Genomic DNA, 23,829 nt, shown 5'->3' on the forward strand with positions numbered 1-23,829 from the left:
CATCATGGGGGTTCCGTGTAGGTTCCATTGTGTTGCCGTTATGTAGTTTCATTTATCGGAGCACGAATGGGAACGTAGTGTGAACCCCCCATGTAGAGGCAGAGAAATGTAGAGAAATGTAGATACAGCGAAGAGGCCGACACCCGCGCGTTACCTGATCGAACACCTCCTGGTTCTCGTCTTACTTTATTGCGTGCTCACGCTCCTACCCCGCTGCCCGCCGTCTTCTCTGGTTGAGCTGCAAGGCATGTAGCGCTTCTCGCCAAGGCTTTCCCACAGGAAATTCAACATCCTCCTCTAAAGCTTTCAGTTCGCTGTTTCCGTTGACGTTCAGCTTCGCGTGCCTTTGTTGTATCAGTAGCTTCTTGACGTAGTTTGAACGAGTGAAGGGCATAAGGCGTGTTCGTAGCACACGCTCCCGTCTCGGTTTGTAGAGCAGTGGGAAGAGCGCCACGTACCTCCCGTTGCGGCCACAGAGTCGTGGGATCGAAACCGGGCGCCGCTTAACTATTTCTTTTCATAGTGTACTGAGCTGACGTCAGGCCAAACGCTGACGGGGCTTAACAGAGGCGCATGCGCATTAGAGTGCGGACGGCGGGCAACAACGACAACAAGAGAGTGAGGGACACAGACCCGAGCCTTGAATGCTTCGCATCTTAAAATTCTCATCAGTTTTCAACACCTTCCGAATGCTTTCTAGCAACACTTGCGGCTGCATAATTTACTCGTTTCTTCGTCTCTACGACGCACCCTGCGAAGGTCTGCTCCGCTATAGCCTTCCTGCTGTGTTTCTCCTTTTATCAGGAAACCTCGAGGCTTTCGAAAGCATGGAGCCCCGTATACTCCGGGTGTGTATCGGCGTCCCAAGAACAGCATCCACTCTTGGAGCTATCATTGAAGTTCGATGCTTGATGCTGACAGCGCTGGATAAACAGGAACTGCTTCTAGCACGTTTATGTTTTTTCACAAGACAACGCCACCATCTACTGGCTGAGACCTTTGATTGAGATCTACACTACCTTTTGCCGCAACATTTCGAGATCCCATTTCTGTCATCGTACCCCCTATGGTTGCTCCCTCCCAAAAGCATTTACATAGCTGTGCCAGGAGTCACGCGAAGAGCAAATGTTCCCGCTCCAGCTCGTAAGTTTTAAAAACTCTACAGCTTCTAGGCGGTAAATACGTAGCCTCTAAACACCCCCCCCCCACACACACGCACACGCACGCACGCGCGCACGCACGCACACACACACACACATACACACACACTGATGGCTTAGTCACAGGAGGATCCTCAGCGACTAGTGTTTACATTCCTGCGTCATGCACTAAGACAACCAAAAAAACTCAGTCACAGGTTGTCATCGACAGTGACTGATATCACCGTCCTCGTTGTAGCTCTTGAATACATCGTACCGCAGTCACCCAGTCAATGAACTATATTTACAGATTCCCGCATGGCCCTTCAATGCCTTCACCATTTTCCTACTGAACAGCTACTCTGCGACATTCGGCTTTTAGCTCAGCAATCCGTCAGTGGTCACGCTTTCCTCGAACTCCAACGGATATCGGCACATTGGGGTGTATAGGGTAATTCTGCAGCAGCCGCTACAGCTTCCCAAACTCACAATAACCAAGTGTCTACTGTGGGCACCTTGTTCTCCAGGAAGGATGCGGCCGGACTGGCGTGCTTTGTTGCCCGGAAGGTACAGCTCCTCATATGGGCTGATTCATCATGGTGCTATACCCCGCTCTACTCGGCCGACCCAGAATGTACTCTCAAATTGCCCCCTGGTCTCACCAAAACACGACTCAGCCTTAATACACCCTGTATTCCTGAACCTCACCTATATTGGCCTTTTTTGTTTCAAGCTTCAGCCGAGAACGTGACCCCTCTGCCCAGACCTTGACTGTCTCGAAGACATTCACAATGTTCGATGAGTGTGAAAACCATTAGCCGCACCAAGATGTTCTTGATAGTGACTTTGGGCAGGCTACTTACATTGCATTTTACGTTGCATGATGTGCTTGGTCCTTGGGCATGTGCAAAAATGGCTTCACGTGCGATGAACGCCTTCTTCAGCTTCCTTTTAAATTCACGACTAGTTCACATTCTTTAAGAGAGCCGACCATTGATGCAACGTGTTCCGTAGGTTCGTGGTGTACCCGCTGAACATTTCGGATTTGTGGTCAGCATGACTGCCATGCTGGCGCTGAATGTGCCATGATCACGTGTGTTCGTTCCGCGATTTTCTGAGCTGCGCTCAAATTAAAAGCGAACAATACTTCAGTGCGTTTCCCTACTTCTTTTTTTTTGCCCCCGAGCTACTGAATTCTGTCTTCAGACCTTAAGTCGGTGTCATTTTGTATGTGTTACTGAACAGCAATATATATCTAAACCCCCCGTTTTATTTCCGGTGTCATTGATTTACTCGGCGCCGCACTGGGGCTCCTCCTCACCACCGCTAACACCTCTTTCACAACCAATGTAACCCTCGCCTCCACCGATGCCTCTTTCGGAAGTTGCTCAGCCGGCAGCTTGCTGTGGTAGTGCGGTTATCGGATGTTCGCGAAAAATAAACAGAAGCACGGGTGGAAGTAAAGAAACGCATTGATGATACTACCCTCCCAAATATGAAATTTGTGCGCAGAGCGAGCTGCAGTCTTCTCGGTCACGGCGCATTTCTGCTGCGTCTCAGGAAGAAAGTGTTCGCGTGATCAGCGAACGTACGGCGGCGTGCGCTACTCTGCTGCCAGCTCGCAGTACGCCGCCGCTGGCCAGCGTGTTGCAAATCGTGTATGAGCATCCCGCGCAAAAGTCACGTAGTCCAAATTACACGTGCCCGAGGGAGCAGCGAGCACGTTGTTGCTATCGTGTTGGAACCTTCCGCGCAAACGCAACGTGGTTTGGATTAGCGGAGAATAAAAGAGCTCAGTGTCTGGAGAGTAGCAGGGGGAGGGTGCTAGTTTTTGGCGCCGCAAGAGACGTGTGAGGGAAAGGCAGTGAGAGATTTGACGCCCTTGCCGCACGTGTCGTATTCCCTTCACCCTTCGGTAGACGCCCCCCTCTGTTTTTGTTAATTTCGCCGCTGCTGTGTTCGCTCACTCGGTTACGCGGGCATAAACAGACGCCGCTCCCGCGAAGCCTAAGTAACGGCTGGCAAAGGGCTGCCGCCTAAAACGACCGAAACCAGCCGTCACCATTTCCACTCAAAATCACTTCGCCAAGTAGCTGCGAATCCCTCTCGGTGGAAGAGAAACTTCCCCAGTTTGAACGCCAGTTTGAGCCCATATTTCTTTTTCAGCTTCAAAGGCCTTCCGAGCGACATTTCTGCCGGTGTCTTTCACGCCTAAGTATGCGCCGTCACCGGTTGCCGATTCATGCCTGTACGGTTTGCGGGTAGAAAGAGGGCGGGGTGCGCGCGGAGCTAGGCTTCATACCGTTACTGATGAAAAGATGGTTGTGCTGGTGGGAAATGTAGATGTCGAAATTACATTCCTCATAGCGGTTAAACGGCTGTCCTCCTTAATCGAGTGGTTCGGGTGTGGGTTGATGTGTTACACAGACATCTAATACACACAGTGAGATGCATACGAGGGGGAAGGAAAATGGACAGCCACATGTTTTTACGCGAGAATAGCGCTCAAGGCTTCCAGGATTTAAATCTTTATGGAGCGGATGCATGCCGTTCGTTTGGAGGAAGAACAGCAATAATAGAAGCGTTGGCCCGAACACAAGCGCGAATGAACACAAAACAACGGAAAGCGGCTGGCACCGACGCTATTACCTTCCCAAGTTCAGCTCTTCCTGTAGCGGCGAATCCCTCCCTGATGAACAGCAACTGGCCCGCTTGGGACACCGCCTCAAGTTCACCTCAAGTACAGCTCGTGGAGTAGGGGCGAAACCCTCCTGGATGAACAGTCACTTGCCCGGTTGGAACGCTGGCGTGAGCCAATATAACTTCTTCAGAGAGCTTTCACGGGATATTTTCGACGGCGTCTGTCACTTCTTAGACGCGAACATGACCTGTTGCCGGTTTATGCGTGCGGTGGTTTGTAGTAGAGAAAAGTGGAGGGAGGAGGGGGTGTGCACGCTCAGCTATATGTTTCAGCCCCTAATGATGGATGGCATGTCTGTTGTGCTGGTGCGAGGTCTAAACGCGGGCGTTAAACGACCCAACGGGACCTATCCGAAGTCCTCAGTGGTAGAGCGGATTGGTTTTGTGTGTTAGGCAATGTTCAGACGACTGATGCAAAAGCCGTATCGTCATCTATGGACATACAAAAATGGCATTTCACGCAGTTCGGTTGCCTGACACTTGAATTGACGTCATTCAATGGAGTTATTACGACAGCTGCGGCAAAAGTCTGAACCCGGCCTTACCAACGGTCAGATGCTTACGACGCGGGAGGAACACAGGCAGTTCTCTATTTATCTGCAAGAACAAAGCTTGGTTCCTTCAGCAGTTCATTCAGTTAAATAGCTATGAAGAATGCTCCATCGCAAAGTACAATAAACGTGTTTTGTTTCGTGCACTCCTTGGACTGCGTCCAGCTTTGCAGGTGATCCTTCTTCACAGAGTGGAAGGGCACTAATTTTTTTTCTTATTATTCACCCGCCGTGGCATGTTAGGCTATCTGCTGGACACACCTCGTGAGCATCATTAAGGTGCATTCTTTCTCTCTCTCACACACAGACACGTGTACCTGGTGCTGATCACTGAAAGATGGCGCCAAATGTGACGTTACGCCACAGGGTTGGAAATAGTTTAGAGCCTCTAAGCACTGAATGTCCTGTAAAGGCGAAATCATTGAACTACAAATGAATGCCCTTTACCGCTCCTTCAAGCTTTGCGCTGCGAGTGACGTCTAGATTTAATGCGGGTATATGTAGTGTAGTGACGTCTAGATTTACTGCGGGTATGTGTAGTGTAGTGGAGAAATCTTTCGTTGCGGCCAAGGTCGCCGCCGCCAACGTTTTTCATGCTTCAAACTCTGTTGGTCCACGGTACCTGCTGCCACATTGAGAGGCTTGTGTCGCTGGTACCTGCTGCGGAACTGGGTAATGCGGGAATGTTGTGCTCTGCAGGCAGGTAACAGTGTCTGCCTATCGGAACTCTGAGCCGCCGCGGTGGCTCAGTAGAGAAGGCGTTGTGCTGCTGAGAACGCGGTTTCAGGTGCAATTCCGGGCCGCGGCGGCTGCTTTTCAGATGGAGGCGAAACGCAAAAACGCCCGTGTATACGTGATTTTGGCGCACGTAAAGATTCCAAGGTGGTCAAAATGAACCCGGAGCCCTACACTACGGCGTGCCCCATCGCCTGCGTTGCGTCGGTGCGTTAAGCCCTACAATCTATCAATAAATGACTATGGGAACTATCATGAAAGCGCAACATTAAGGGTAAGCGTGGGCCAATAAAATACTTCGGCGAGGTGCTTTCATCCTACGTTACAGTCCGAATATAAGGATAAGGACGTGAGTATTGTTGTTAAAACTGAATGCGCTACCTTAGGACAAATCTCTGGTCACACCACGGATGTTTGAAAAGGGACATAAAATGAACTATTCGAGCGAATTGTTTAACAAAGACGCTTTAAATGAAGTTAGTTCACATTATTATTTATTGGACATATATGCACATATATCGAGCTGATATAGCGGAGACGATTTATGAGCAACACATAGCGAAGTAAGCTTTGATTTAGGTCTGGGAAATGGAGGATAACAGGTATTGTTGAAACATTTTTTTGAAGATGGCAAAGCAAAGACACTAAAGCTGTATCAATGAATGAATGAATGAATGAATGAATCAATCAATCAATCAATCAATCAATCAATCAATCAATCAATCAATCAATCAATCAATCAACCAAGTAACGAACCAACCAACCAACCAATCAATCAATCAATCAATCAATCAATAAATCAATAAATCAATCAATCAATCAATAAATCAATCAATCAATCAATCTATCTATTAAACATGTTTACTTTTGAATTGATTGCGGTACTACAAACTCGATCAACGTGACGAAGTCCGCAGCCTGCCAGAAGTTGAGAAAACAGCAAAATAACGGTCAGTCATGTACAAAAAGTAGAATTCATTTGACTGGGATTATATAGCATCGAGTAATACAAAATTACATCTGGTTTCGTTCTTTAGAATAGTACGTTTTAACGTCGGATAAATGTGGCATGGCCTGAAGCTACGATTTTCTGTATTACGTTCAACGATTTACTGCCAGTGTCAACACTTGGAATAAACAGAATAGTAATAAACCAGTTAATGTGGTACTTGCGGAAGTAAATAGGCATATATGTAAGTAGTTAGGTTTATGAGTGCAGTGAAAAGTATGAATTTTTCTGCTGTTTTCAAATAATCATTCTGGCAAGTAAGGCAGTGTCTGTGCGTTCACTTTGTCGGTAAGGGCAGATGTGTAAATGCAGTTGGTGTAGCCGATTGCCTTTCCCTCAGCCCAGTGCACCGTTTTTCCCAAAATCATAAATGTTACAAACAGCATTTGCCGTTCCACGCCTCATTTGTTTTTATTCATCGGCACGCAGCTTGCCCTACTGTGCTGCTAGTTGGACTCGCACTGGAGGCGGCAGGCGTTCCGCTTGGTTTTGATGGTGCAGGCTCTTCAGGCGGTTGCGGTAGTTCTGCGCTGGCTGGATTTGGAGAGGACTCAGGCACATCATGTATTGGGTTTTCTTCGGTTGCGGTTTCGGTTGTTGTGGCTAGCGGTGTCACCGTAATCATTGTCGTCGCCGTTGTTGTTGTTGCTGTTGTTGTTGGAGTCACTGCGTTGGTAACAGTTGGGGTCAATGGTGTTTCCCGAGCAATACCTTGCACCTCTTCTATCACCTCTGCACTCGTCTCGGTTTCTTTTGGACAGTATGTAATGTTGTTGTAGCGACCTTCAATAGGTTTACCTAAATATTGGGTGACCCTTGAATTTCCGGGATAAAGGCATAGTGTCATATTTTCATTGTATATATCAACCAGGCATATGCTATCCCGGCTCTTGTTATACTGTAACAAAAGCAAAACGACAAAGTCAAGTCTGTTGAAATCACTTTTTGAAATACATGATTCTCAGAGGTGAAGCCGGATGTACCTGAGTACTTGCGTATTATTTGTAAAAGGCATGGTCGTTTAAAGTCGACACAGAAAATAAAGAAATAGGGCCCTTCTACGCGGTGAAGAAGGATGACCTGCAAAGCTGGACACAGTCCACAGAGTGCACGAAACAAAACACGTTTATTGTAATTTGCGATGGGGCATACTTCCAAGATATTTAGCGGAATGAGCTGCTGAAGAATCTAATCTTTGTTCTTGCAGATAAACAGGCAACTGCCTGTGTCCCTCCCGCATCGTAAGCATCTTGCTGTTTGTGTAAGGCCGGGTTCAGACCCGTGCCGCAGCTGCCGTAATAACCTTAAACGAATGGGGTAATTTCACGTCTTAGCCAACCGAACTCCGTGACATGCCATTTTTGATGTCTACAGATCACAATACGGCTTTTGCGTCAGTAGTCTGATCAAAGCCTAACACACATACGCCCAATCCGCTCTACCATAACGAACATCGGATAGGTCCCATTGGGTCGGTTAACGCACGCGTTTAAACCTTGCACCAGCACAACGGACATGCATCATCAATAGGCGCATGAAACCTATAGCTGCGCGTATACGCCCCCCTCTTCCCTCCCACTATGAGCACACATAAACCAACAACCGGACATCTGCGCCTGCTTAGAAGTGACACACGCCGTCCAAAATATCCCATGAAAGCCCTCTGAAGAAGTTCTATTGACCCATGCCGTCGTTCCATGCCTGAAAGTTGCTGTTCATCCAGGAGCGTTTCACCACTACTCCACGAGCTGTACTTGAGCTGAACTTGAGGCGGTGTCCCAACCGGGCTACTTGCCGTTCATCCGGGAGGGATTCCCCGCTAATCGAAAAGCTGATGTTGAGGCGGTAATAACGGCGGTGCCAGCAGCTTTCCGTTGCTTTGCGTTCACTCGCGCTTGTGTTCTGCCAACGCCTCAATTCTTGCTCTTCTTCCTCCAAAGTAACGGCATGCATACATCCCATAACGATTTAAAACCTGGAAAACCTTGAGCTCTATTCTCGCATACAAACATGTGGCTGTCCATTTTCCTTCCCCCTCGTATGCATCTCACTGTGTATGTAAGATGTCTGTGTAACACATCAACCCACACCCGAACCACTCGATTAAGGAGGACAGCCGACTAACCGCATTGAACCATGTAATTTCGGCATATACATCTTCCACCAGCACAACCATATTTTCATCAGTAACGGTATGAAGCCTACCTCCGCGTGCGCCCCGCCCTCTTTCTACCCGCAAACCGTACAGGCATGAACTGGGAACGTGTGACGGCGCATGCTTAGGCGTGAAAGATACAGGCAGAAATGTCGCTCGGAAGGCCTTCCAAGCTCAAAAAGAAATATGGGCTCAAGAGGGGGTTCAAACTGGGGAAGATTCTCTTTTACCAGGAGTGATTCACAGCTACTTGGCGAAGTGAATTTAAGCAAAAACGGTGACGACGGGTTTCGGTCATTTTACGGCTAGCCCTCTGGCAGCCTTTACCTGGCCTTCGCAGGAGCGGCGTCTGTTTATGCGCGCGTGACCGTGTGAGAGAACGCAGCAGCGACGAAAGAAAGAAAACGGATGGGAGCGTCTGGCAAAGTGTGAAGTTGAATAGGACCCGTGGGGCTACGGCGTCATCTCTCTCACTGCCTTTCTCTCACAGGTCTCATGGGTCGCCAAAAAGGAGAGCCCTCGCCTTGACACTCCCCAGACGCTTAGACGCTGTTTTATTCTCCGCTTGTCCATACCACGTGGCGTTTGCGCGGGAGTTTGAAATACGGTATGCAAGAACATGCTCGCTACTCTCTTATGCCGGGCTAATCCAGACCACGTGACATTTGAGGGGGATGTTCAAACAGTATTTGCATCATGCCGGCGGCGGCGGACTACGAGCTGGCAGCACACGAGCGCAGGCCGCCGTACGTTCGCTAAGCTCGTGAACACGTCCTGAGCAGAAATGCGCCGTGACCGAGAAGAGTGCAGCTCGCGCTGCGCAGAAAGTTCATATTAGGGAGTGTAGTAATCATCAGTGCTTTTTTATTTGAAAGCAGTATATGCTAACCCCCCCTCCCTCTTTTTTTCCGATTTCGTTCCTCGCCACTGCTCCGGGGCTGCGCCTCACCACCGCTGTCACGCCTTGCACAACTATTTCCCACCTCGCCTCCAGCGATGCGCCTGTGGCAAGGTGTGCAGTTGGCAGCTAACGGTGGTAGTGCGGTCAGCAGATGATAGCGAAAAATAAACGGCAGCCGAATTGGGCCTTAAAATGCACTGAGGATTCGCGAATTTGAAATTTGTGCGCAGCGCTAGCTGCAGTCATCTCCGCCACGGCGCATATCTGCTGCATGTCTGCTTCACGTGATCAGCTAACGTACGGCGGCGTGCGCTACTCTGCTGCTACGTCTCAGAGCGCTGTCGGCGCCGGCCAGCATGTTGCAAATCGTGTTTGAACCTCCCACACAAATGTCATGTGGTTCGGATTAGCCCCACACAAGGGAGGAGCGAGCATGCTGTTGTACATCGAGTTTGATTCTCCGGCGCAAGCCTTAGGTGGTTTTCATTAGCGAAGAATAAAACAGCATTTGGAGAAAGTATCAGGGGGAGAGCACTTCTTGGTAGAGACACATAAAACGTGTGAGGGAAAGGTAGGGAGATAGATGACGCAATAGCCGCACGTGTCGTACTCCCCCTCACCCTTCGCTAGACGCTCCTTTCTGTTTTCCTTTTTTCGTCGCTGCCGCGTTCGCTCGTTCGGTTACGCGGACATAAATAGGCGGTGCTCCCATGAATCCCAGGTAATGGCTTCCAAACGGCTGTCCCCTGAAACGACCTAAACTGGCTGTCTCCCTTTCCACTCAAATTCAATTCGCGAAGCAGCTGCGAAACCCTCTCGGTGGAAGAGAAACTTCCCCAGTTTGAACGCCAGTTTGAGCCCATATTTCTTTTTCAGCTTCAAAGGCCTTCAGAGCGACATTTCTGCCGGTGTCCTTTACGCCTAAGTTTGCGCCATCACTGGTTGCTGGTTTATGCGTGAAGCGTTTACGGGTAGAAAAAGGGGGGCGTGCACGCACAGCTGGTCGTAATGCCGCAACGATGAGTGCTGGTTGTGGTGGTGGAGATTTAGATGTAGAAATTACATGGCTCAATACGGTTGGTCGGCTGTACTGCTCAATCGAATGGTTCGGGTATGGGTTGATGTGTTACACAGACATCTTACACACACAGTAAGATGCACACGAGTGGGAAGGAAAACGGACAGCCACATGTCTGTACGCCAGAATAGAGCTCAATGGCGTCCAGGTTTTAAATAGTTACGGAGCAGATGCATGCCGTTCGCTAGGAGGAAGAAGAGGAAGAAGTGAAGCATGGGCCGAACGCAAGCGCGAATGCGTGCAAAAACAACGGAAAGCTGCTGGAACCGTTATTACCGCCTGAACTTCAGCTTGTCGAGTCACGGCTAATCTTTTCCGGATAAAGAGCATATGGTTCGCTTGGAAAGTCGGCGTGAGCGAACATCACTGATTCAGAGGGGGTTAGGGGGTATTTTCAACCGCGTCGGTCACTTCTAAGCAGGCTTACATTACCGCTTGCCGGTTTATGCGTGCGCACGTTTGTAGTGGAGAATGGTGGAAGGAAGGAGGAGGGGGTGTGCACGCGCAGCTATAGGTTTCAGCCCCTAATGATTGATGTCATGTCCGTTGTGCTGGTGCGAGGATTAAACACGGACGTTAAGTGGCCCAATGGGACTTGACCGGAGTCCATAGTGGTAGAGCGGATTGGGTGTTTCTGTTAGGGTATGTTGACATTACCGTCGCAAAACCTGTATCGTAATCTATGGACGTAAAAATGGCATGTCACGCAGTTCGCTTGGCTGAGACGTGAAATGACGTCATTCTTTAAAGTTATTACGACATTTGCGGCAACAGTCTGAACCAGGCCTTCCCCAAACAGTAAGATGCTTACGACGCTGGGCAAACAGAGGCTGTTCCATGTTTATATGCAAGAACAAAGATAGATCCGTCAGAGGTTCATGCAGGTATTTGGCTAAAATTATACTCCTTCGCAAATAACAATAAATGTGTTTTGTTTTGTGCACTCCGTGGACTGCGTCCAGCTTGGCTGGTGATCCTTCTTCACAGAGTGAAAGGGCACGAATTCTTTAAAGCAAATCTTTTTAGCTCTACCCCTCAAGGATTGTTTCGCGACCGCTCGTGTCAAGAGAAACATCCCTCGAACGAATAAAAGAACTTACTGGCGAGGCCGGAAATTGAACCTGGAACTAATAGAGTAAGAAAGCGACAGCCCGTTGTCTTACCCATTTAGCTACGAACCCACGCGGTGACTGGGAAGACAGGTGGTGCACTCACCAAGCATATCTACGTGTTCACCACCTGCATTTTCGCTGAATGCCACGTGATAGCGTCACGCGACCTCTCGCGCCGCTGCGAACTCCGAACACGGCACGTCTAGCGGCCTTGAGCGCGGCTTGCGCTTGTGCTAGGAGTTAATTAATGGAAGCTCAAACCAACGCATGGCATCTCACTTCTAGTACGCGAATATAGTAAAGCCTGTGGCCTCCAGTGTTCACGTTAAAAATCACAAATCCTTGTTGTCCGCCCTCACGCTATAAGACACATCAAGAAACACGTGTCGTCCACCCTCACGCAAAAAGACACTTCAAGGAACACATTCGAGTCTCCTTGATGGCCAGGACACCACTCCAAGCCCCACCAACAATGTCCTGGGCCGAAACCTCCAGGCCACCACCAAGAGTGACGTATCCTTGCAGCGCCTCAAACACAGCATCAATAAATCATGCACATAATTTACAAATCATACACATACACATGCCACCAAGAAGCAAGCCCTCTAGGAATCCGACGCCTTTCGAATAATTGCAGATTTTGTCCTCTACAGAATCACTTACTTCAACTCCCTGTCCCCTTCTCGGCAAAGACGACATAAAGATGCTTTATATAATGCTCAGAAAGGCGGTTGAGCAGGACATGGTCTTCCCATGAGTGCGTCCACAGAGTGGCTGCTTAGCACGGGGCTCCACAACACGGTGGAAGATAGAGGGCCATCTTTCTAACCAGAAGCTCCGAGTGACCAGAACAGTTGCTGGTCGCCGCATCCATCACCAGGTTGACTGGGCAGCACAGAATGTCACTGTGCTTGATCTACTCCCGGACTCACCCACCGCGGTGGTTCAATGGCGAAGGCGTTGCGGTGCTGAGCATGAAGTAGCGGACTCAATTCCCGGCCGCGGCGGCCACTTTTCTGATGGAGGCGAAAAGCAAAACCGCCCTTGTGTACGAGATTTCGGCGCACGTTCAAGATCCCGATGTGGTCAACATTAATCCGGAGCCCTCTACTGTGGCGTGCCTCATCGCCTGGTTTGCGTCGGCGCGGCAAGACCTACAATCAATCAATGAAATACTCCCGCACTCTTGGCGACTAGAACTAAAGATTCTCCCTTTGCTCACAAATACGAGCCCGTCACATGATGATGGTCGCCAACAAGCACGTGGTCAAGTGCTCAAAACTACCCTTCCTTGGGATCATACAGTTACGTACACAGACGCCTCCCGACATCTCGGGCAGCAGTACCCTATCATCGTGGCTACCTCCAGAAACATCCTCCTTACGTGTGCTTCACATAAAACCCAAGACATGACGGTGGCAGAAGAGGCAGCCATCGCCTTGGCTCTCACTCAACCAGGGGTTCGGAATGTAGTCACCGATTCTCAGCCGGCCAACCGGAATTTCTAGTCGGGGTTTGTATCACCAGGATCTAATAATAAACGACCTGTGCGGTGTGTCAAAAAATCCAATCTCTATACCGTTCCAGTCAGCTCACCTCGACACGCGCTGACGCCTCCATGGAGGGCACCGATTACGCCCACCAACAAGCCTGCGCTATTACACACCATGATATGGAGCTGCGCGAGGACAATCGCCCGCTTAGCTCGTTCAGGGATATAACCCTGCATTATCGCCTTCAGAGACCGACCTTACCTTCGCCTTACCTTCACCTTTCCAGAGAAAAACAAACTACCGTACGGCACATACAATCCGGCTCCTTCCCACACCCGACACGTCTTCATTTAATGCACCCGAATCGCTACGTCGCTGAAAGTAAATATTGCTCAGAAGTAGGAAAACTCCGCCACATAAATGGGGTGTTCGACTTTAGCCCTGAGCACCCTCCTCTCTTTCCGTCAACTACACAAAAAGGGGAATAGGAGATGCTGCTGTCCAGCCCCTCTCTGCCTACTCAGCTTAGGCTGGTGGACAGAGCACATGCGGCGCGGACTGCATATGAGCTCCAGTGAAGAAGGAATACTCTTGGCCGCTTATTGGGCCGTTCAGAAATCTGAATAGAAGTATTTCATGCTTATCCTCCCCCGTATACTCCACCTCTCTCTCTGCTGCCGATCTCGTCGCCTCCGTCCGCGGCGGCAGAGACGGAGAAGTGAGATCGTCTACACCGAGTTTCCTTTAATTTTATAAAAAAGAGCTTCCTATTATGTGCTACACCAATACAGCTCAACCAACCACCGTTCATGCTTCATGCATTGATTTAACCTTACCAGGGATATCTCTTTGAAGTAATAAAGCGTGTGGTTAGGTGAATTTAACTTCTCTCTTGTTTCACTATTTGTAGAGCGATACGAGTGAATTTACGTGACGTCACATGGGTAATGATTGTGGGTGCTGTTTACAGCTTTATGAGTGCGGAGCTGGGCGAGTCGGTAAGGATCCATGATTAAAAACAGCGCTAGGGACAGGACGAGAAAGCTGACAAGGACGGGTGCTGTCCAACCAAATTCGCAAGGTGGATTAGCGCGAATTGTTTACTTCTATTCGTGCATCTGTTTATTTTTCGCGAACATCTGATAACCGCAGAACTGCAGTAAGCTGCCAACTGCACAACTTTCCAAAGGGAAATCGGTGGAGGTGAGGGGGACAATAGTTGTGAAAGAGGTGTCAGCGGTGGTGAAGAGGAAATCCGGAGCGGCACCGAGTAAATCGATGACTCCGGAATGAATACTGGGGGGGGGGGCTACACATATACTGCTCTGCAATAAAAACCTATCTATTCTCTCTCTTGTAACTACTTTTAGCGCTATCGCTTTTGTGTGGAAGGAGGCGTATGTCAGGTTCCTGTAGGGGAATACGGAGATTTCCTGACCGAAGTTTTTGTGTAGTTATAAATGCGGCTGATCTCGCGGAGTATACTTTCACACTCAGTAGACTCTTTAGATCATTGAGAATTCAAACGTGAAAACAACGCAAGCAAGGTTTCCTCCCGCCTAATAAAATTTGGAACGAGTAGTCCTACGCCAAGGAATGAACAAATGTTGTTCTGACAGATGGCAAGAGCGTCGAGGTAAGGTACGAGCAGGAAAGGCACGAATTGATATTGTTTTTATAGACAAGCAGTATGGGCTTACGCTCCACTTCCCCGCTACATTTCATTGCAGTGAAGCCACTTTACTCGGCACCGCCACCACATTGCGTGTCGTTCGCTCGTTGGAACAAGAGCAGGAATTGAATGAGCGTCCACCCGGAGCGAACTGCAAATTGGCCGAAAACAACAGAAAGTAGCTGCTGCCGACCATGCACCCCCCCCCTCCCGTTGCCGCCTCATGGAGCAGCTTGGAATTACTTCTGATTGAAAAGAAACTTGCCCGCTTGGAACATCGACGTCAGCCTAGAATTATTCTTCAGCTAAAAGGGCTTTCAGGGCGGCATCTTTCATATCTTAGGACGTGCTGATAACCCGTTGCGGGTTAATGCATGTCCGTAAAGGAGGGGAGAAGGGAAAGGGGCAACGTGTACGAGCGAATCGGCCTCATGCCCTCAGCGATGTTGTGGCAATTAAGGGTTTAAAGGGCTAATGCGAACTTGATGCTGCCCTCTATGGTCGAGTTGTTAAAGACGGTGTGTTACACGGGCAGTATGGTTTCCAAGACGCAGAATGGAAACGGGCATTCCCACATTTGTGGGCTGGAATAAAGCTCAAGCCTTTAAGGTTTCATTCAACTAACTGTCTGGGAAGTACGCAACATCGCTACTACCAAACATTTTTTGCTTCGTGCACTCCTCGGACAGCGCTCAGCTTCGCTGGTAATCCTTTCCACAGAGTTAAGAGGTACTGAATTTTGAATTAAAACTGTCTGCCACTACCCGCTATCGGTTCCTTCGCGGAGTGCGGAACATAAAACTCCCAACGCGGCTGGGGAATGGGAGGGTGGTTTTCACTCACAGGGCAGAGTGTAGATTTTGCGGCGAATGGTTACAGAGTGTTCCCAGAGCGCTGCTCACACCGACGGGCGCGTCGGCGGGACGGCTTCCTCGTCTGCCTTAGTGACGGTTGTTTCGCGCTTATTTTAGGTCAGCTTCGCGTCCATTGCGCGCTCCATTTGCACGGCGTGATTAACTTGTTCGACAGCACCTCCTCGTTAACTCGGACCCGACAGAAATAAGTGGTGCAACGGCAACGATACGTTAAAGGAGTACTGACACCAAATTTTGATACCTAAAAAATGATATAATTGGCTTCAGTAGCTTGTACAGATGCCTCACAGAAATTTTTTCAGCGATCCGAGGCCGGAATCACTTCTAAAATTGATTTTGATTGTCCAGGCCGCGAGCTTCTACAAATCGGAAGCACTAGCGAAATCGCTTTCGGCGTGACGATACATTGGCCTGCGTGTCTGGCCGGTTCAGGGTGACGTCATATAGTCGTTTTCAGAACCGGAAACGATATCCTGCGCTGCTCTTGTCGGTGGTATTCGTTTGGGCAGGAGACGTGGGCGTAGCTGTGTGAGCAATGCTTGTAAACGTTGCGTGTTCGACGTCTTTGCTCTTCAGTTCGTTGCCGGTGCATGGTGTTCGGCACTGGTGCCGAAAACTGCGCGATGTCGACGGGCACCGCGGCGACGTGGCGCTATGGCAAGCTCGCGGTATGTGAAGTACTGCTCGTGGAAGCCTGTCCGAGCAAACCGACGGCGACGCCAAGATGCATTATTTTCCACCCGTCGACATGCAGCGCTAAACGTGGACTGAGTTCGTGCGCGCCGGCGGCCGCAAGAACTGTCGCCCAAGCCAGCGGGCTCGGGGTTGCACGGGTCACCTTTGGTGTTGGGAACTTAGTATCTTGGCGACTATTTGATCGCTGGTATCTGTACAACTGCGAATTACCATCCCTTACACAACTTTTCACCACACTATCATCCCCTTTTTCGCTTATGAAGCTTTATTTTGGCAATAATTTCCGTTCCAGCGATCGGCGACCAAGACATCTGCCGTGGCCTGTTTTGACTCTAGCGCGCAGGTGGCGCCATCTTTCGGCCGCTCGCCGCACCGTGGTGCCGGCAGTGCTGGGTCGGAGCGCCGAACCTCCGCTGCCGGTCAGCGTTGGCTTATCATCGCGGCAAATATCTGAACGCCACTTTTAAATTCAGTGCTGATAACAACTCCTAGCACAATTTTCAACACACTAACATCTACTTTCTCGCATGTGGAGCTTCTTTTTCGTGATCAGATTGATTAGAAGAGTGGCGACAAGCTGTTGCTATCACGGTCTGCGCCGGTTCGAGCCGCAGTGACATTAAAAAACGGACGACGGCGAAGACATCGCCGGCCTAATCGCCTGACCAAATAAAGTTGTTCTGTCTGTCGGGCGGCAGTGACTCATCCCAGCCTGACGATTCAGACGAAAAGTCGACTGCGCGGGCCAGTCGCGGACCATGTGAAATCGTAGCAGACGATGCGGAGAACGCATGGAGGAAAGAAAAACGTCCCTGACGTCACGGGTGACACCGTGACGTAAGGCTGGCCCGCTTGAAGGCTGGTCTTCGAACGGCCATTTTCCAGCGCGGCGACCAAATTTGAAATTGGTTGCCATAAACGTGCTCTAATTAATTCTGTGTTGGCGGATGACGGCTTTCGGTTCGATTTTCGTAATTACTGGGCCAATAGGTATTCTTTACAGCATAAAAACTGAAAGCGAGAAATATCTTGTTTTTTTTTGTTTTTTAAATTCGAAAGTTTGCCCTGCGGCATAATAGATGTAGGCGCTTACAGAAACACGAACAAGTTAGTTTCGTGTATAAAGTTCAGGAGTTGTCGGTGACACGGTCCATGCACCCAGCGTTGCAGGTCAGGAGGGCGGCCAGGGTGGAGACCGGTTGCACGAAGGTGCCGCAGGCGAACTTGATGCAATCCCGGGCAGGCCCAGAGCAGGTGCTGCACATTCACGTCCCCAATGGCAGTGGTGCAGAATGGACAGGTGGATCCGTATGGGCGCGGTATTCCGATGGCCAGGATGCAGTCACGGACGGCGTAAGGGCCACCCCAACGCGTAATCTCCGCAGCGCAACCTCCTCTCGGCGAGTTAAGTCGCCAGGGAGGTTTGAACCACACGGTGGTATGAGTGCTCGTGTGGTGCGCCGAAGATTTTCCTTTTGTCGTTCCAGGTGCCCGCGAGCGTCTTCGGGGAAAGGTAGTAGTGGCCGCATGACTGTGATCGGGTGGCTAGCTGAGTCTGCCTCCGTATTGCCAGGCACAGATGAGCGGGGCACCCATTCGATGCGTATCTGCAGCGCCGTGCTTCTTGCCAAGCGATGAATGGCATCGGAAAAGGATGTCGATTGTGCCACGCGACGAATGTCATGTATGGCTTGCGTAGAGTCAGTCCGTATGATTAGTCGTGAGTACGGCCCCGCCCTGACAAAAGGTAGTAATGAGACCAGTTCATCATGTATTGCAGCTAATTCAGTAAGATACACGGGTGGCAGTGGATTGGCGGCATATGAACAGGTTTGGTTAACCTCCGGTAGCTGGGGACACACCAATGCGGTGTGCACCATGCCATGTTTAGCGCTGGCATCTACATACGCAATGATTGCGTCGGTGTCTGTACAATGAAGACCAGAGACCTGTGCCGTGGCCTTGCGAGGGACTGGGCGACGGAGACGACCGATGGGTTTGTTTTCTGTCAGCTGTACTCGCTGCCATGGAGGGAGTTCCGACCCTTTCACAGTTGTATCTGCTACAACAAAGCCCATGTAATGGGCTAGTGCAGCAGCTGCACCGATGTTCGAGAGCTTACAGGTGCGGGCAGAACGGCGTTGATGTACCAGCTCATCGATAGTGTTGAGCTGGGCCTCGGCCTGTAGAGTTGGAACCGGGGTCATTCGGGGCAGACCAGTAACAGCCCGCATGGCATCTCGGTTAATTGCTTCGAGGCGATCCCAGTCCCTCATCGTGAGATGGTGGAACTGGGCCTGATACACGAGTCGGGGTTGTAAAATAGACTGCACAAGGAGGCGAGCAATTCTAGTTCGCGACCCGCCAGCCTTCGTTGCTATTCTGCGTATCAGGTGGATTGTGCGTGCAGCACTCTCCTTTGCCCCCTTCACCCATGGAGCCGCAGATCCTGACGAGGCAACGTCGAGGCCAAGCACCCGTAGACTTAAAACTTCTTGTAGTGGTTGCTGATCAATAAACAACCGGACAGGTCGGTTCCCAAGTCGGCGGCGCCCGTTGTTATTAGCCACTGACATATATGCCGTTTTTTCTTTTGAAAGTTCAAGCCCTACCTTGGCGCACCAGGAGTTGGTCGTGTCTAACGCCATTTGTAGTGCTCTTTCTTGTACATCGATTTCAGGGTGCACAGACCATACAGTAATGTCATCGGCGTACATTATGTACTTTGCGTCCGGAATTCCCGCCAACTGCCAGGCTAAGGGAAGCAAGGCGATATTAAATAATATTGGCGCCAGCACTGAGCCCTGTGGAACCCCTCGATACGAGGTGAAATGGCCTGTAGCTTTGCCGGCCAACCGAACAGAGAAGGTGCGGTTCCGAAAAAAGGCGTTCACAAATGTGCATACACGACTTGGAAGTTTGAGCCACTCAAGGATCGCAACAATAGCTTCGCGGCTGACGTTGTCGTATGCTTTCTTGATATCCATCGCCAGGACCGTTCGAATCCGACGAGAGCGACCTCCTATAAGGACCATAGAGGAGAAATGCTCGAGTCCATCTTCAACACCCAATTGTGGCCTGAATCCAATTTGACCAGGGTGGTACCACGAATATCGCTCCAGCCACCACGAAAGGCGTGTCGCTAGCATGCGTTCCATCAGCTTGCATATCGTCGATGTAAGAGATATTGGCCGAAGGTTAGAAATTTGGTCTGGGGTCTTGCCTTGCTTCGGAATTGCAACAATTTCCGCGTGGCACCACGAATCCGGAATGATGGCTGTAGTCCAAGCTGTGTTTATAGCCTCAAGTAATACATCGAGGGTGGTACCTTCAGTGTTCTTGAAGAGCTCGTAAGGAACGCCATCCGGTCCCGGTGCTGTTCTGGGCTTGGCATGGTCGATGGCGGCCAAGAGTTCCGCCATTGTGAAAGGAGCTTCAATCCCTGCTATGCCTCCACTCGTAGGCAACGAACCGGCTCCATTCGGCAAGCTGTTTTGCACAGTAAAGGGAGCTGACTGGACGTCAAAAGCGGGGAAGAAGCTACTTGCGGCTGTATAGGCGAAAGTGGACGGGTCTTGCCCAGATGCTAGAAGTGCACTAGCCGCTGGATCTGGAGGGCGTTGACCGCGTTCCATTGCTCGAAATGTTCGCCAGACTGAAGAATTCGACGACGAAGGGCCAAGCGAAGCGCACCAGTCTAGCCAGCGGCCGCGCGTCAGTCGTCGTTCATGTCGACGTGCTGCTGCTGTCAGTACTCCTTTAAGGACTGGTTTGTAGGGCGGTAAAAGAAAATGTAGAACAGACAGCTGGCCGCAAGAGAAGTGCTATCTCTTGCGCCTGCTTGCCACGAATGGGACTCTGTTTTCTAAATCGGTGAATTTCTAAATCGGCTGTTTTCTAAATCGGTGAATCGGTTTTAAGAGGTATTACAAAAACTGAAAGGAGCAACTGGTTCTGATAAATAGCAACTATAAGAGTTTTCTCAGCTTTCTCGCCTATCTCAAACGTACTACACTAACTAGTTTTCATCGGTATAAATGGGACGCACTATGCTCACATGCCGAATTGTTTCGGGGTCTGAGTTTGTGTCGCCGGTGGTGTAGCCCAGAGGTAGCACGTCAGGATGGCTAGGTTTTGCTGTCTCCCAATTCGAAAGACGCGCCTCTCCGTTTTCCTTCCGCCGACGCACGGTCGGGCTACGGCGGCGGCGTCCACCGCTCTAGTACGGCCGTGGCCGACGCTGCTGCGTTCGGGGCGCGCCCCCGCGAATCGCAAGTAAGGGCTGGCAGAATGTCTTGTTTTTCTCGTTGTAGAACCACGTGTGTGAATTCAAGTGACGTCATATCGGCAGTAGTTGTGGGTGTCGTTTAAAGCTGTGCTTTGCAAACAGCTTCACAGAGTGGACTGGAACCAATTTTTTAAGGCAAAAAGTTATTACTGTAGTAGCGAATATCTGTAGATCCTTTCGGTCGCTGTCGTTCAATAAACACCACTACTCGTTCGAGTGCAAAGGAAAACAACAGGATTTCTTTATACAGAAGTACAGAAGGTTACAGCGTTCTGTCTTGCATGCTTTCAACGAATCAACTGGCCCCCCGCTCCCCTCCGCCGCGGTCCCTTCTTTCGAGGGAGAGGGGGCCATGTTCCCCGGTGGAACAAGAACCATATGTGGCGCGCGCGCGGACCCCGCCGGTGGTCCCAGTTGACAGCCCCCGGCGGCGGCGGCGCGCGCTTTGCTTCGTCCATTCCCCGCTTCTGCGGGGTTTCTGTCTTCGTCGCGTTCTCAGACTGAATCGTCACAACACACTCCCCACCGAATGGGCTCAAGCACATTCCATCTCCAGCGGGTAAATGAGCTGTATTGGGCGCGTTAACATTACGCCGCGTGGCACTCTTACTGTGCACGAGCGCACTTTACCATCCCGTCCCTCAAAAACCTTTTCGATCCTTCCAAGCTTCCATAGCAAGCGCGGTACCGATTCCTTAATGAGCACCAGCTGGCCCACTCTGGGAGGTGGCGACTCCTTCCTGTCGGTAGCATAGGCGGATTTTAGCTCTCGCATGTACTCGGCTCCCCATGCCACCCAGAATTGGTTCAACAGGCGCTTTCGGCGCCTCCAGAGCACGCGGAGTGCCTCGGGCGTCGAAGCAGGCTGCTGCGCGACTTCCATCGGCAGTGTAGTTAGCCGCCTCCCAGTGAGAAAGCTGGCCGGTGTAAGGGGGGTGCCCTCTCCCACGTCACTGTATACATACGTGAGGGGACGGGAATTTATCACCGCCTCCACTTCTGTCAAAATGGTGGCCACTTCGTGCCAACCCAAAACTTTTCTCCCGATCACTTTCTTCAGTGCCCCTTTCACTGAACGCACTAGCCTTTCGTAAAAGCCTCCCCACCATGGTGCCCGCTCGACAATGAATTTCCACTCTATCCCTGCGCTAGAAAAGTGGTCGATCACGTCTGGATGTCGCAACACGTTCCACAGTTCGAGCAGTTCTTTGGTGGCGCGCTTGAATGTCAAAGCATTGTCAGAGTACACGACGCGACACAGCCCTCTGCGGGACACAAATCTGCGGAAAGCTAACAAAAAACTAGCAGTTGTCATGTCATGTACCAGCTCTAAATGCACAGCTCGCGTAACCGCACAGGTGAATAGCACTATATAGGCCTTACGCGTGACACCATTGTCTCTAACATAAAGTGGGCCCGCAAAGTCAGTGCCGATCACTTCGAACGGATCTGCTCTGGTTGTCCGATCATTCAGCAGAGGTCCCGTTGGCGCGCACCCCGGTGTAGCACTGAAACGCTGACACGTCACACATGCACGCACCACCTTCTTCACGAGTTCTCTGCCTCGCAGAATCCAGTATTTCTCACGAAGCTGGACGACGGTGTCTCTCACTCCTGCGTGCAGAACCTGTCGGTGGGCGTCGATCGCCAGCAGCGCTGAATATCTGTGCTGTTTGGGCAAGACGACGGGGCTTCGCACGTCGTAAGTCATGTTTGCCGAGTGAAAGCGGCTCTTGATCCGAAGCACTCCTTCGTCGTCGATGAAGGTGATGAAGTCTCGGAGGGGAGAATCACGTGGAGACTTGGTTCCTTCGGTCACACATTTGAGGTCAGCCGAGAACGCCGACTGCTGCGCCTTTCTCAGCCAGTGTGTTCCCGCTGCTTGGATCTCCGTCGCGGTCAAGGGTCCCGATCTTTTTTCCGTGGACTTCAGGTTGTAGACGAAGCGGAAAATCCAAGCGGTCGTTCGGTTGACCTTGGACGCCGAGCTGAATCTGGAAATGTCGAGCAGTTCCGCAGATGGCTCCGTGGCAATCTCTAACAGATCAGCCCGTTGTTGCCGCTCCTCAAGGTGGTCTTGTGGGAGCTCAGTGCGTTTTTCTTTCGGCCAATCCGTCGCCGGCAATGACAACCATTCCGGCCCTCTCCACCAAAGATCCGATGAGACCAGTTTCGATGCCCTCAAACCTCGTGTCATCAAGTCGGCAGGATTGTCCTTCCCAGGGCAGTGATGCCATGTCGCGTCCAGAGAATGGCTTTGGATTTCTTGCACGCGGTTTCGGACGAACAATTTCCATCTGCTCGGGTCTCCCGTTATCCAATGCAAGGTAATCGAGGAATCGGTCCAAAAGTGAACCTCGTTCACTTCGATCTCGAGGCACGTTTTGACGTACTTATACAGCCTCGCGGCTATCAAGCCGGCCATCAGCTCAAGCTTGGGCAAGGTGACCTCTTTCAGTGGCGCCACTCGGCCTTTTGCCAGATGCAGTGTCGTCGTTGTGGCTCCAGTGTCGTCGATAGTTAAGAGGTAGACTACAGCTCCGTAGGCCACCGTGCTGGCATCTGCGTAAATGTGCAGCGCTCGATGGGTCACGTTTCCCAAAGCTCCGTGGCGTAACACCTCGGCACGCTGATTTCTTTCAGGTTCGCAAGCTCATCGCACCAAGCGATCCATTCCTTCAGTAGCTGCTCTGGCAGCACGTCATCCCATCGAAGGTTGCGTTTCCAGATCTCCTGAAAGAGGATTTTGGCCCTCACGACAAATGGTGACAGGAGTCCGAGAGGGTCGTATAATCTCGCTGTCGTCTGGAGAACGAAACGTTTTGTGTCTCCTCCGCGCTGTGCGAACTCGACCACTTGGTCCGGAGAAAAGGTAAGGCAGTCCTGCTTGGGTTTCCAAGTCATTCCCAGCACTTTCAGCACGTTCGCTACTTGGCCCAAGTTTCTTTCAACGCCGCCGTTCTCTTCAAACATTCCTGTTAGAGCTGCACTATTTGAGCCCCACTTGTGGAGTCTCATGCCTGCCAGCATGAATATTTCGTTCGCTTCGGCATACAGTCGCTTCGCCTCTGCCTCGCCGGCCGCCCCAGTCAACAAATCGTCAACGTACACCGATTTCCTTAGCGTCCGTGCAGTGCCTTGGTAGGCGCTCTCCATAGCTTGGAAATGATGCTGAAGGGTAGCGGCCAGCAAGAACGGACTTGCAGTCGTTCCAAAAGTCACCCTCGTCATTCGCAAAGTCTCTATTTCCGGAATTGGTTCATTTGGCCGCGGAGGGTCTTTGTACCAGAGGAATCGGAGCGCGTCACGATCCTCTTCCTTCACTCCGATTTGCAAGAAGGCCTTTTTCACATCCGCGACCAAAGCTATGGGATGTGTCCGGAGGTTCAGGAGCAAGGCGACCAGATCCGGATTAAGGTTCGGGC

The 23,829-nt window shown here is 50.8% G+C and overlaps 1 long non-coding RNA gene across 1 annotated transcript in view; it reads right to left on the reverse strand.

Moving 5' to 3' along the window:
• Window positions 1-6,530: 6,530 nt before the first annotated feature.
• The window catches only part of LOC144167248 (uncharacterized), a 112,225-nt gene continuing 94,926 nt past the window's right edge, over window positions 6,531-23,829 (reverse strand). Inside the window, exon 4 of the long non-coding RNA XR_013321902.1 lies at window positions 6,531-7,032. This is a non-coding gene — a long non-coding RNA (uncharacterized LOC144167248). The remainder of the gene's footprint in view (window positions 7,033-23,829) is intronic.

Source organism: Haemaphysalis longicornis, unplaced genomic scaffold, assembly GCF_048455015.1.
Source record: "Haemaphysalis longicornis isolate Haplotype H1 unplaced genomic scaffold, Haemaphysalis longicornis Haplotype H1 scaffold_2, whole genome shotgun sequence".
NCBI classification, from domain to species: domain Eukaryota; kingdom Metazoa; phylum Arthropoda; class Arachnida; order Ixodida; family Ixodidae; genus Haemaphysalis; species Haemaphysalis longicornis.